We start from the raw sequence: 13,533 nt of genomic DNA on the forward strand, positions 1-13,533 counted from the left end.
TAAGGTTCTCCAGGCTGCTCCACTCAATATCGCTCCACGTTCAACTCAGATTTCACCCTGCTCCTCTTACATCGCTCGTCGCTGGCTCTGAAAAATGGAGGTAGCTCACCTGTATGACTTCTCATTTCCCTTTTGAAAGTACTTTGTAAACTCAGTTGTAGAGCTTGCAGCAGCAGACTTTGTGCTACACACAGGCAGGCTGGGTGTGCTTTGAGCTCATGGTGTGAGCGGTACTGCAGCAAAATTGGAATTTGAAAAATTCCCTATTTGGTCCTTCCAAAATCCATCTGTTGCTTTCACACATGCTCTGCTCATATTCTCTGGTTTCCACCCTGTGATTTGGATCCAGTTCCAAATTTAATGGGTTCTTCCGTGGCCCATGCTGCACCCTTCCACCACATCTCATGAAAATTGTTCCAGTAGTTTTTCCATGCTACTGCTGACAAACCAACAAATACACAAACCAAATTAGAAACATAATCTCCTTGGCAGAGGCAGGAACACTTTGGATGGCACTGCATGTTCACATGGTTACATACAAAGACTCTTAATATGCTGACAAGTAGCATGTCAGCTTATCATGACATGCTAAACATACATGCTAAGCAGGCCTGCCATCAGGTGGGTTCAAAGGCTGCAGGTGAGCCCGGCCCAAGGCCAAGGGGCGGCCAATGAAAAGGTTGACCTTTAAATGGGATCATGTACCACAATTTACTTACAGACTTACATCGCTAACAACACAAGTTACATGTATTTACATGATAGATAAATGTATTTATTTCATTAAAACACATTTCAGTGTGCCATCTGATACTCCCACCCACTAGCCTGGAAATCCAGACTCAAATCTAGAAAGATTTTGAGTCTGGCCCTCACTGATACACCCTTCCTACCCAAGGGGCGGCACTAACTGAGGCATATCAAATGCCGCTGCACACAATTGGATAGCACGATAGCCAATCAGAGCAAAAAACAAGGTGACGTATTCATTGCACTAAGCCCCATTGGTTTGCCGACCAGTGGGGCTAACTGATATATTATGCTTTTGCCGTATCCTCTCTGCAAAACGGCAAAAACGTCCCTCCTGGAAGTGAAGGCCTCTAGGGCAGTCTTCTGTTCCTCTCTCAAGGAAAAAGATAAGTGTAGTTGGCTTAGCGTTTCTTCTAAAACTAAACTGAATGGATGTGGTCCTTCGGCAGCTGCCATCTTGGCTGTCTTCATCATGTTACGCCTGCCCAGAGCCCGCCTCTGTCAGATAGACTGATCTGATTGGTCCGATGGCGATTCAACAGGCTCTGCTCGTCGGGGCCAGATCCCCGTGCAGAGCAAATTTGCTAGGGGTGGGGCATCTGGATTTCCAGGTTACCCACCCACTGCAGGTACCTTGGAATGGTGTGGTCCATCTGACATGGGTCAGGTGCACGATGTGCAAAACTCACAAGTGCCGCTAATATAAATATATGTGGTGGACTGCTGCCTGATTAGGTAAGTCAGAATGCCTCAGTAAAAATCAGGAGGTCCTAAACAATAACAAGCCAGGGTACAAAGAGAAAAGAAAACGAGAAGAGCAGAGAGGCAGCAGCCAAATATCTCGCAAGTTTTGAAAGGCTGCAATCACATGACCAATGTGCTGACGGCAGTAAACAAGCAGTCCCGATCACTTGTAAGGAGGCAGGCTGGGGTGATGGGGTGATGGATGAGTAACTAAACTCCAGACTGTCCCCCAGAACTTTCCCCTAAAGTTGTGTGTTTGGATCTGCGTGAACTTGAGTCATTCTAAGGCACGTCCTCACTATGTTTCTCCTCCTGAACCTAACCACAGTAACTTTTATTGCCTAAACCTATTATTTTTCGTAGGATATCATACAAGCTGTTCTATGAGAGAACACTGAATGGGAACACCAAGTTTTGTGATTGTTCCAGTATTAAGTAAGAAGGCTGCAGCTGACAGAAACAAACCAGGCTGCAGGCTAACATGTACATCCATTAAAAGCGTTTGTCACCAACAGGTTCAGATTGTTATTCTAAATGTCTGACAATTTTATGGAAATGATCCCTACAGAGAAATGAAATGCTTTTCTTTACCTTCTGAAATCTTGCAGAAGGAAAACAACTGTAGAGAACTTAGTGAGAGTTGGAGAGAGGAGTGTTAGGAAGAGTTTGTTGTGTGCAAGTACACAAAGTGTAGCTTAGTATTATCTAGAAGATTTTCAGTGTCATGGCTGAAGATTTAACTAATTTTGATGATGTGGAAAAGTTCATGAGATTCTTCTCTCTAAGTGAGACTTGGTTACACGCTCTAATAAGCAGACTGGATCAGCGAAAGGTGAAGAAAAACATTTTATTTCTATGTCAGATGGTTATAATATCAATCTGATCCTGTCAGTGGCAAAATAAGCACTTTTAATGGACCTACACTGACAGAGTATAATTGTCCCAAGTGGTTACATTGCAGCCTGTTTCTCAACTGCTGGCTGCAGCACTCTCACTCAATACTGGACCAGTTTCAGAAATGATTGTCTCCATGAGTCACTTAGACACACCATGTGAAAATATGGTCCATGAAGTGTTCCTTTAACTTCCTCCCCAAAGTTTTGTGTAGCTTTACACAGACACATACTTTTGACCTTTTTAGGAAGGGACCGGATATTTTGGAACTCAGTTGTTCATGTTTTGTACAAATGTTTCATGCTGATCCAAGTTGTAGAAGAGCTCCAAGTCATGTTTTACTCTCAATGGAAAAATTAATGGGACATTTGCCTCCAAAACCAGGAGCGCCTGAAATAACTCTGCTTGCTTTGATGCCTTATGACGGGAGGTTTTCCCATGTTTTCGTAGACATGGAATCAACGTTAACATTTTAAGGTTCCTATATTACGCATGTTTATGCAAGAAAATAACCTCTTGGTGAACGAGGATTAAAATTCAGGGATAACTAAAGTTACATGGATTCATCCTCTGGGGAACATGAAAGTCTTTACAAAATATCATTGCAATCTATCCAACAGTGTTCAAGATATTTCATTCTGGACCAACCAACATCACCGTCCCTAGAGCTTTGCTAAAAGAGTTTTGGCAGCTCCACATGCTGGACATCTTACTCATGTCTTGACAGGATGAAGAAGATGAAGATATCTGGTCACTGGTCATGTGACTACAGTGCATCAGATAGTGTTCTGGGTCAGAGGAGGCTGGGGAAGACCTGCTTCTTCACTCACATAATTGGGAGACTTCTCCATAAAATCGTGTGGAGCTTAAAGGCTCATCTTCTCTTCCCATTCATCTCTGTCCTTTTTCTGCCTCTCTTTCTCTCTGTGCCGTTAAAGCAAGCAGACCTTAATTAAATACACAGATTAATGGAGGAGAAAAAAAGAGCCAAAAGGGTTGGAATTAAATACGGCAGAGTATGGGCTGACATGCTTCAAATCCTAGCCTGGAGTGCCGGTAATTAGCTCCCCCAGGGTGACGGGGCTCACAGAACAGCACGTGGCTCCGCACTCAGCTTCAAGATCCAAGGATAATCTGTACAAAGACGGGACTCGGGGGCGGCTCATTCAACATGTTGACTTTTCATTGTCATGTCCGACGTGTACGGGCTCATTTGACTTAAGGTTTTAGTTTAACCTTAAATACTTTACTTGCAAATGACGCTGTATCATAAATGAGTGGATTATAGTTTAAGCCTCCTAAAAACCAGCAGGTCTCACTTTGCACACAGACGCAGGTCAGAATGGAAAATTAGAAATTAATAATCTCCCTGTTTCTTTGTCCTGAATCACAGTGGCTACGCATGCTGAACATTTTTATAAAGGATAAAGTCTTGATGTTTCTGGCTCCCTCCCTGGCTCCTGCTCACTGAATGATAGATTTCCATTCGCATAATGCTGTTTCTAAATTTGGCCCTTTGTGGTGACCGAGCATGAAGCAGGAAATCAAAGTTCCCCTGGGATGCAGACAGGCCACGCAGAAGCACACAAGTTGCTTTTTATCCTCCTCCAAACCAGAAACCCATAATTTTTTACTTTCGTTTTCCTTTTTACTCCTCAACAGTTGCACCATCTCAGGCAGCAAACCAGATTTTAACACGTGTTACATATGCTGGAGTGGAATCTGAGAAAGTCGTTCTTGATGCCTCAGCAGTTTCAAGATTGAGTCAAGAGTCCAAACAGTCTCGAGATGAAGTCAAGACACAGATCATCATCAAATAAACCTGCAGTAACTGTTCCATTTGTCCACTTGTTGTCACCAGAAACAAGCTGCTAACACATTATTTTGTATCTTCACTCTCCAGCCACATTTCCACTTCTCCAAATCTGCCCATGGACATTTTATACCTGTCCATTAAATGCCCCTTGACGTTTCCACCTGCCTCAGCCCTATCAGTGGGTCCTTTTCATCATGCTGATTTATGCTTCCTCACCTCCTCTCTCCTGCTGTGACCTGGAAATCGTTCTACCTCTGCCATCATGGAGGACCCTCCAATTCCTTAAACGCACCCTAAGGTGCGGACACACCAAACCGACATCAAAGAACTAGCGGCGACGAAAGCCAACTGTTGCGTCGTCTACGTCGCCTCACGTCGCCCTGTGTCAATTGCATTTGAACACACTACACGGACTACATCCGACGGCCAAGTAGCACGTACGTTCTGCGCCTGTGTGACAGAGAGCGGAGTGAGAGAGTGGTACATCCTGTCAGCCGAGGGGTTTCGAGCACCGCAGCACCTCCACGGACTATTACATCCAGACGGTCCCGGTGTTTCCTCCGCAGGCTCCACTTCACTCAGCTGCCCGATAAACCCGCTGCTTCATCCCACTTTAACCTGAATAACAAACCAGGGCTCGGTGCTCCGGTTGGATCCAAACGGAGAGCCGGGGCTAGCTCAGAGACTAGCGGAGGCTAACTGGCTGTGCTTCCCTCCGGTCATGCTGCGGCTAACGCTCCGCTAGCCTCCCAGCTAGCCCCGGCTCTCTGTTTAGAGCCGGTGCTAGCTGAGAGACTAGCGGAGGCTAACTGGCTGTGCTTCCCTCCGGTCATGCTGCGGCGAACGCTCTGCTAGCCGCTCCCAGTTAACTCCGGTTTGTTATTCAGGGGGGAAGAAGCAGCGGATGTGTCGGGCAGCTGAGTGAAGTGGAGCCTGAGGAGGAAGCACCGGTTAGCCCCGGTTTCACTACAGGCAGATTCACTCACTACAGGGGTGAGGAAATAAAACCTGAACCGACAAGCTCCACCGCCGATTCAACATGCTCAATCTGCTGAAAAGCCGCAGACGCCGAAGTGCCGACGGTACAGGACAGACCGCAAAAACTAGGGCGACAAACGCTCATCGACGGCCCGACTTTGGTCGACGGCCGACCGTCGGCTTGGTGTATCAGGGCCTTCAAGGAGACGAGAAGAGAGGTGGAGCTAAGAGTGGGGAAACATTGGTATATTCTACATTTTTATTAGGTAGTGTGACTACAGAGCTCCCCAGGGGTCATGGTGAGATCCTTTTCTTGCGTTCTGTGACATATTATTCTGCCCCTCCTCATGATTCTTTATTCACTGCTCACATTTTAGTATTGTCTAAAGGGTGTGACAGCCCTGCTGAAGCAGCAGGGCCTGCTGTGTGTTTTCGCCTGGTCTGTCTGTTTTCTCTTGTCTTGCAGGTCCTGGTGGGCAGAGCTAATGGGTGCAACTGGGAGCACCTGGCCAGTCTCTCAGGAGCAGCTTATTTAAGACCTGCCTGTTCAGTCAGCTTCCTCTCTCCCTAAATCTGAGTTCCACACCCTGCAACACCATACACACAATACCCACTCATGCATCTGCTGACACACTGAAACACAGATTTACACACCTCATGACTTTTGAAACTATCTATCTATCTATCTATCTATCTATCTATCTATCTATCTATCTATCTATCTATCTATCTATACTGTAAGGTCATACAATGGTGCAGCACGTCATGTGTAACTGATGCTATATGGAACCAAGGATTTCTCATTCAGCAGCTTCGGCTCCTTCTTCCTTGCGTCCCTTTCTCGCCTCCCCCGCTTGCATCTCCCATAGGAGGGACTAGACAAGAGGAGAGAAAGCATGTGAGGGAAGTGAGGAGCCATGTTAGCGTGATGAAATGCACCCACTGACTCCAGCCCCTCCCTCCTGCCCTGCACACCTGACCTTCCCGCCCACTCACTCACCTGCTTCCCATTTCCATTAATCAGCCCAGTGGTACATATACTGGTTCATCTCTACTTGTACTCTGTCACTTCATCACAGTTGCTTTGCTACATTGTTGGTGCATCTGCATGTTTGTTTTTCTACCTGTCTGCAAGCTGATTTATTCAAAAACTCACTGAAAATCCTCATTTTTGCCTGAGCTATCTGCACCTGGGTCCTTCCTTTGTTTCCTTGCACACAACAGCCACTACAGGACATGTGTTCCCAACTGTAAGAAATGTGCAGCAGGCTGTGTGAACCGAAACAAGACTTTGTACTCATTTTCCACTTGTTGCCTGCAGTAAATATAAGATACAAAACAGGAAATGGAACAAATGAGAAACAAGGTGGGCTGCATGAGGTCAGTAGTCAGCAGCCAAACAGAGACGAGGAGTCTCTGGAGTCCAGGACCAGACTTGAATCATACAGCTCATTCAAATAATTCTCTGACAGCAGAAAAGTCAACACCTGCCGTCACTCTCATGAGTCTCTGCCCAGGTTTTATAACCACTACATGGTGCACTACGAGGGCAGAAGGTTGTAGACGCTCAAACATCCCACCCCATGTGATAGTCAAAGGTTTAAATTTAAGAGTGGCTGCTGCTCTATAAGACTCCCCTCCTTTAGTTTAAGTCTTCCACTGAATGTTGAACCTGCTGCAGAGATTTGCTCCCATCCAGACACGAGAGCGTAAGAATACTCCAGTCAGCAGAGAAAAATGCTTGCATTGTATGTTTCCGCAAACCATTAAAACGTTTTGCACATGCATACGGTTTTATACGCATTATATCATTGTTTATGAAGTAACACAGTACATGAGCTGACTTTGTCAAGCTGCAGACCATTGTTCAAGACCAACTAACAATAGAACTGGTTGTGTTTTAGTTACCCATTGCTGTTTTCCCACTGGGGATATAGTGACATTTACAGTTACATGTACATCACACGTGGAACAAGTTGTGATTCATAGAGAGTATTATACAGCCCACTACTATATGAAATGCAACATTTCAGCGTGTCTGCTTCATAAATACCATCAAAAGTGATGGATCTATAATTTGCAGAAATGTACAATGCAAAAACTTTTTCCTCTTGTGAATGAGCGGGGGATTTACTCCCATTCACACACCAACGTTAGAGGTCTAAAGGTGCGGACACACCAAACTGACATCAAAGAACTAGCGGCGATGAAAGCCAACTGTTGCGTCGTCTACATCGCCTCACGTCGCCCTGTGTCAGTTGCATTTGAACACACTACACGGACTACATCCGACGGCCAAGTAGCACGTACGTTCTGCGCCTGCGTGAGAGAGAGCGGAGTGAGAGAGTGGTACATCCTGTCAGCCGAGGGGTTTCCTATCTGTGCAGCCGAGCACCGCAGCACCTCCACGGACTATTACATCCAGACGGTCCCGGTGTTTCCTCCGCAGGCTCCACTTCACTCAGCTGCCCGATAAACCCGCTGCTTCTTCCCACTTTAACCTGAATAACAAACCAGGGCTCGGTGCTCCGGTTGGATCCAAACGGAGAGCCGGGGCTAGCTCAGAGACTAGCGGAGGCTAACTGGCTGTGCTTCCCTCCGGTCATGCTGCGGCTAACGCTCCGCTAGCCGCTCCCAGCTAGCTCCGGTTTGTTATTCAGGTTAAAGTGGGAAGAAGCAGCAAATGTGTCGGGCAGCTGAGTGAAGTGGAGCCTGAGGAGGAAGCACCTGTTAGCCCCGGTTTCACTACAGGCAGATTCACTCACTACAGGGGCGAGGAAATAAAACCTGAACAGCCAATCAGAGTGATCTCTCTCACAGACGAGCTCCACTGCCGATTCAACATGCTCAATCGGCTGAAAAGCCGAAGTGCAGACGACGTGGGACACACCGCAAAACCTAGGGCGACAGACACTCACCAACGGCCCAACTTTGGTCGACGGCCGACCATCGGCTTGGTGTGTCAGGGCCTTTACACTGATCAAGTCTGGCTCAAAGTCAGTATTTCGGTTCATCCTGAAGGTGCTGGATCAGGTTAAATTTAGGACTCCTTTCTTTCTAGTCAAGTTCTTCCACACCAAACTTGGGAAGCTATTCCATCCTCATGGAGCTGGCTTTGCTCTTAGAGGAATTGTGATGGTGAAACAGGAAAGGAACAAACATCCGTTGTTGACACAGAGTTGGAGACAAGCTATCGTCTAAAATCTCACTGTATTCAGCAGCATTAAAGTTTACCTTCACTGGAACTAAGAGGCCCAAACCTGGAGTAACAGCTCAGACCAAACATGCACAAAAGGTGTGAGTGTTCACAAACTTTTGGCCGCATAAAATATGTATTGCAACCACCAAATGCCACACAACCCATTTTTGGATACAGCGATGACAGCTAAGTCAAAACTTATTGTTTCTCAACAGAGTTCCAGTGTTCACAAAGTCTTCAACAGTTTTGCATTTTATCTTCAACTTTTCTCCGATATCCATCCCAGAATGTAAACAAAGCACTGACAGAATAAAGCCCGGCCGTCTTCTGACACAATGATTGTGATGTTTTGTTTTTCTGTGAAGAGCGACGGCTCCTTCTGTCATCAGCAGCGGCCAAATGTCACTTTAACTACATTTGAGACTGTGGCAAAAGCTGCGACATCCCTGCCAGCTGAAGAGGAGCTCAGTGTAATTTGAGTCATTTTTTATCATTGTGCTGTCATTTCACTGTGGCAGCTATCAGCAGCTCCAAGAAAAGGTCAATGTCTGGATGAACCACTCAGCCCGAGAGCCTCTGAGTCGCTTAATGGAACCATTTTCCTCTGTCTCTGAAAACCCTAGTCTTTTGAACCCCTGCTCTCTTGTCTTCTTCGGAGGTTTAATAGGTTTTGGCAACATCCTGTCTCATCTGAAACTTGCTGTTAATCCTGCAGAGGAACATGTAGAGTATGCAGGGTCAGATCAAACACGATTCATAATATACCTGTCTGACATTTTATAAACCAACAGAGTCAATCCATCGTCCACAGCTGATATTATATAAACATTCTTTATGTTGATGACAGATGCCTCCACTTCATCTGAGAGCTGACACGTCCATGTTGATCCAACTGTCTCAGATGAGTTATGAATGACAATTAGAGTTTAAGACGCACAGTTCATGCTGTAACACTTTCCAGGGATTTGTTGTATTTAAAGCTGCACTAATCATGTTTTACACAAACAGTGACCAAACAGTCTAATGTGAGAATGTTTAGTCATACCGCAACCCAGTCGCCAGAGCAAATGGTGGCATGTTATGTCTCTGCAAACCACAGCGTTATGTAACACTGTGGTTAATGTGAGGTTATGTTTAGGCACAGAAACCCACTTGGTTATGGTTAGGAAAAGGTCATGTTTTGGCCTTGAATACCATTTCTTCAGGCACAATCCTGGCTGGAAAAGCAGCAACAGGTCCCTAAAAAGCCACTGGAAACCCAGCAATGACTCACAAAAACACAGCTGGTTGTGTTGTCAGTTGGTCTCCAACAGTCGCATGCAGCTTGCCTAGATGACACGCCAAGTCAGCTCATATACAGCATCACTTTATAAACATTGATATGACATAGGCGCGGATGCTTCCTGTCACCTCTCTGTCAGTTCTGCTAAATTTGTGGTATATTTAGGCTCTTGTGTTTATTTTACAAGTGTTGTTGGTGCTTTTTGTGTATGGCATTGGACGTCAGTGGCGTGTGGCTGTGAGTCACTCATCAGGATGAGGAAATCAACTCACCAGTCTGTAAACTCTCCTTGTGCTGACTTCTGCTAGGTCGAGGCTTTCAAACGGAAGCATCAGTAAACATCGAAGAAAGATGGAGAGGATGGACACCAGCTGAATTAACTTCCTGCAAGCTGTTGTACAGATGTTTGAAAATAAACTGGACAACATCCGTGCTGCATCAGTTTCCAACGTGATATCAGAAATTGTAATATCCTTTGATTCACCAAAACTTGTCTAGATCCTGGACAGTGCCATTTTTTTATATGCTAATCTGACAGATGAGAGAAGGAGAGGAGGCGAGTGCTTTAAGTAAATTAAGGACTGTGTGACAGTGAGATTGTGAGCTGCTGTCGTGTTCCTGCTGTGGATCACTGCCGCCCATGTTCTGGGGGAGGGACTACGCGGCGGTCTTTTTTAGGGGTTGGGATGTGTGGACACAACCAGAACCATCTGGAAACATAGAGTTTCGTTTAGTTAAAGGAGCTGATGCGATCACATTTCACTGAAGATGCACATTGTATAATTCCATTTACAAATAAATGGTTGAGATGAACTGATATGTATAAAATTAAATTTGTGGTTTGCAGAAATGTACAATATCAATATTTTCCTCTGGCGACTGGGCTGCGTAGTGACAAAGAATTATCACCTCCTGCAGTTCCACTGAGCTTTTCAGCCTCTTTTAGTACATTTACGCTACATTTCCATGTGATCCAGTGAGGATCCTAGGGGATGCATTTCTCCCCTGAACTGGCTGCTTGATGGGCTTTCCACTGGTGACATACTCTGTCATGGAATACACCTGCCTGGATGAAAGTGCTGCTAGTTGGGCGGTCCCTGCATTTCTGCTTGCCTCCTCAAACAGGGCGGCCTGCTCATAAACTTTTTGTTTTTCAATTCAAACAATCCACCAAAATGTATTTCTGCAAACATTTGAGGAGAGAAATGGGAAATGTCACTGCTGAATCTTGTCACCCAGTTTGACAGCTTGGTTCAGGTTGTGTCAGCCAGGTGCATCGCTTAGCATAGACTCATTTGCATAAAGTTGACTCTAGTTGCTATATGCAAATATAAACTGACGAACGCAACATCTCATCCAAACTCCCCTGCAACACTCCCAGCATGCACTGCTTGGCTGCCTCTCCTGCCCTCCATTGGAAATAAATAGAAAGCACTGAGGCGCCCTTCATTGTTGGATCTGGTGGAAATGTCCAGTCTTAGTGTTTCCAGCAGCAGACAGACACAGCCAGAGACAAACTGGTGAACACAGGGGAACATTTAGCAGCTAAAGAGACAGATATTTCCTCAGGAGGTGGTGGAGACCAAAAACAGAGTTCAAAGAGAGAGAATATTGTCTTGTTGGATGTGTAAATAAGCAACTTTTTGCTAACATGTAACCCAGAACAACTTCATGAGGTCATAACATTTATGTTTTAGCTTCTTCTGCTGCACAAATGGCCGAAAAATCTGTAAATTTGGTGTCAATGTTGTCACGATCCTCTAACCTGGGCTTCCCCGCCCATCTCCCCACCTACACCTCATTCCCTCATCAGCCACTCAGTAGTAAAATCAAAGTTGCCATGTGCCTTGTGCCTTTGCTTTCTAGCTTTTGTTATCTTGATGTGATCTGTTAGCTTAAAACCTGAAACTTTGACCTTCTGTTTGCCTGTTTGGACAACCTTCCTGATTTTGGCCCTTCCTGCTTTGCAGCTTTTTAAGTTTGTGCAGCTTTATCAGTAAATCACTGACCTGGTCCCATATGCCTGCTTTTGTCGGGATTCTTCCCTCGTTACCTGCGTTGCCCTGCCATGACAAATGTCCAGCATTTTTTGTTCACCATCAGTTGGCCATAAACCGCAGAATATCTCATTAGCCACTGATCAGTTTTCCTTGTGAACAATTTGTGTTCCCCAGAGGATGAATACTTGTTATGATGTGGACACCTCGACTTTTTCCTCAAGTGTCAGCATCAGAATAAAAGTCCATTTCTACAGGATACATATTACAGTTTTTCTCGATTGCTTAGACACATTTCTCGAAACTAAGCTCCATTCCTCAAAACCCTAAACACAAATCCAAAACTGCACACTCAACTCCCCAAACGTCAGACTTCCAGGTCAAAACCAAACGTTGCCTTCACACATCACACAATAGTCCAGAAAAACACACACACTACAACATAGTCTTAGACACTGCGGAGATCAATTCATAACACTGCCACAAAAACCTAAAATAAATAATGTTGCTTCTGGTTCTCCCCCACAAAATCTCTTTAAATGATAAACACAATAGACAAATGTTTTTACTTTTTTTATTCATAAGGGAGGAAAAAAAGAAGAAAATCATATTTACACAAAAATATAAATACAGAAAATGGCAAAATAAAATGGCAAATACAGAAAATATTTCACTCTTGTACAGCATCGCGTCTCTGGTCTGGGTCAGGCCAGAGAACCTCATCCACATCACATGCAAAAACAGAAGTGGGATGGGATACTGTAACTGTAAACAATTTTTTTACTGTAACAAAATGGGCGCCTACAGTAATTCCACATTACATACTGTAACTGAGATGCACACAGAATGATAGAGCAAACAGCTACAATACTGTAAATATATACATGCTGTACAGTACTGTAAGAGCTCAGTGTACAGCAATCTAAAGTAGAGTACAGTAGAGAGCAGTATGTACATAAAATACTTACCTATTTTCCTGCCTGAAGGTCTGTATGATGGAGGCAACAGTGAAGCGGCTATGGTTTGGCTGCACTCGTTGCCCAGCCTCCCTCATTGTCAGGCCATGCACAAGGACATTTTCATCACTCACTACTTGTCTCCTCGGCCTTGGCCTCGGCCTCCCTCTTCCTCTTCCTCCTCCTCTTCTTTGACCTCTTCCTCTTTCTTGCCATCCAGGATCCATTGTTCTAAAAAATGAACTGACCCAGAGCCCTTTTAGACGTTCTGATTGGTGTGTGAACAATTTTGTCTCCTAGTGTTTTCAATCAGGTAATTGTGTGCTAACTGGGTTCAGCCTTTGCTGACTGAGTGAACAATATCGAATGCTTGTGCTTTCTGAATGAACACAAGGTGCAGGCAATGATAATTAAGGGGATCTGTGTGTACAGTTTTGCACTAAAAGTTAAACTAATTTGAATCGTGTGTGTAAACAGCTCAGTACAGTTAACAGTTTAGGAAAATGGGTGTGTCTTTTGGGAGATGGCATTATGCATTAGGATATTTAGTTCATAAGTCTGGCAATAGTGTGTAAGCAATTGAGAAAAACTGTAACATCTAAAAGACAGGCTGCTGTTGTATTTCAATGACCCCTGTGATGTTTTCTCTTGCAGACAAACTTTACATTTTTAGCCCCTGAAAAGTTATTTTCACTTTAAAATCTAATCTTCGAATTTGAAAAACAAACAACTTTGTTTAATCTAAATGGTGGAAGTGAGACGGGGAAACAATCGGCATCACAAATCTCAGGGTGAAAGTCAGATTTCCCAGTCCACACATTTCACTGTTTAAACTCGGACAAACTCAGCAGCTCTTTGATGTTTTCTCTCCAATTTCTCTTCACTTTCTATCAGTCAAAGAAGATTTTAATCTGTCC

Source organism: Epinephelus moara, chromosome 7 (genome assembly GCF_006386435.1).
Source record: "Epinephelus moara isolate mb chromosome 7, YSFRI_EMoa_1.0, whole genome shotgun sequence".
Taxonomy (NCBI): domain Eukaryota; kingdom Metazoa; phylum Chordata; class Actinopteri; order Perciformes; family Serranidae; genus Epinephelus; species Epinephelus moara.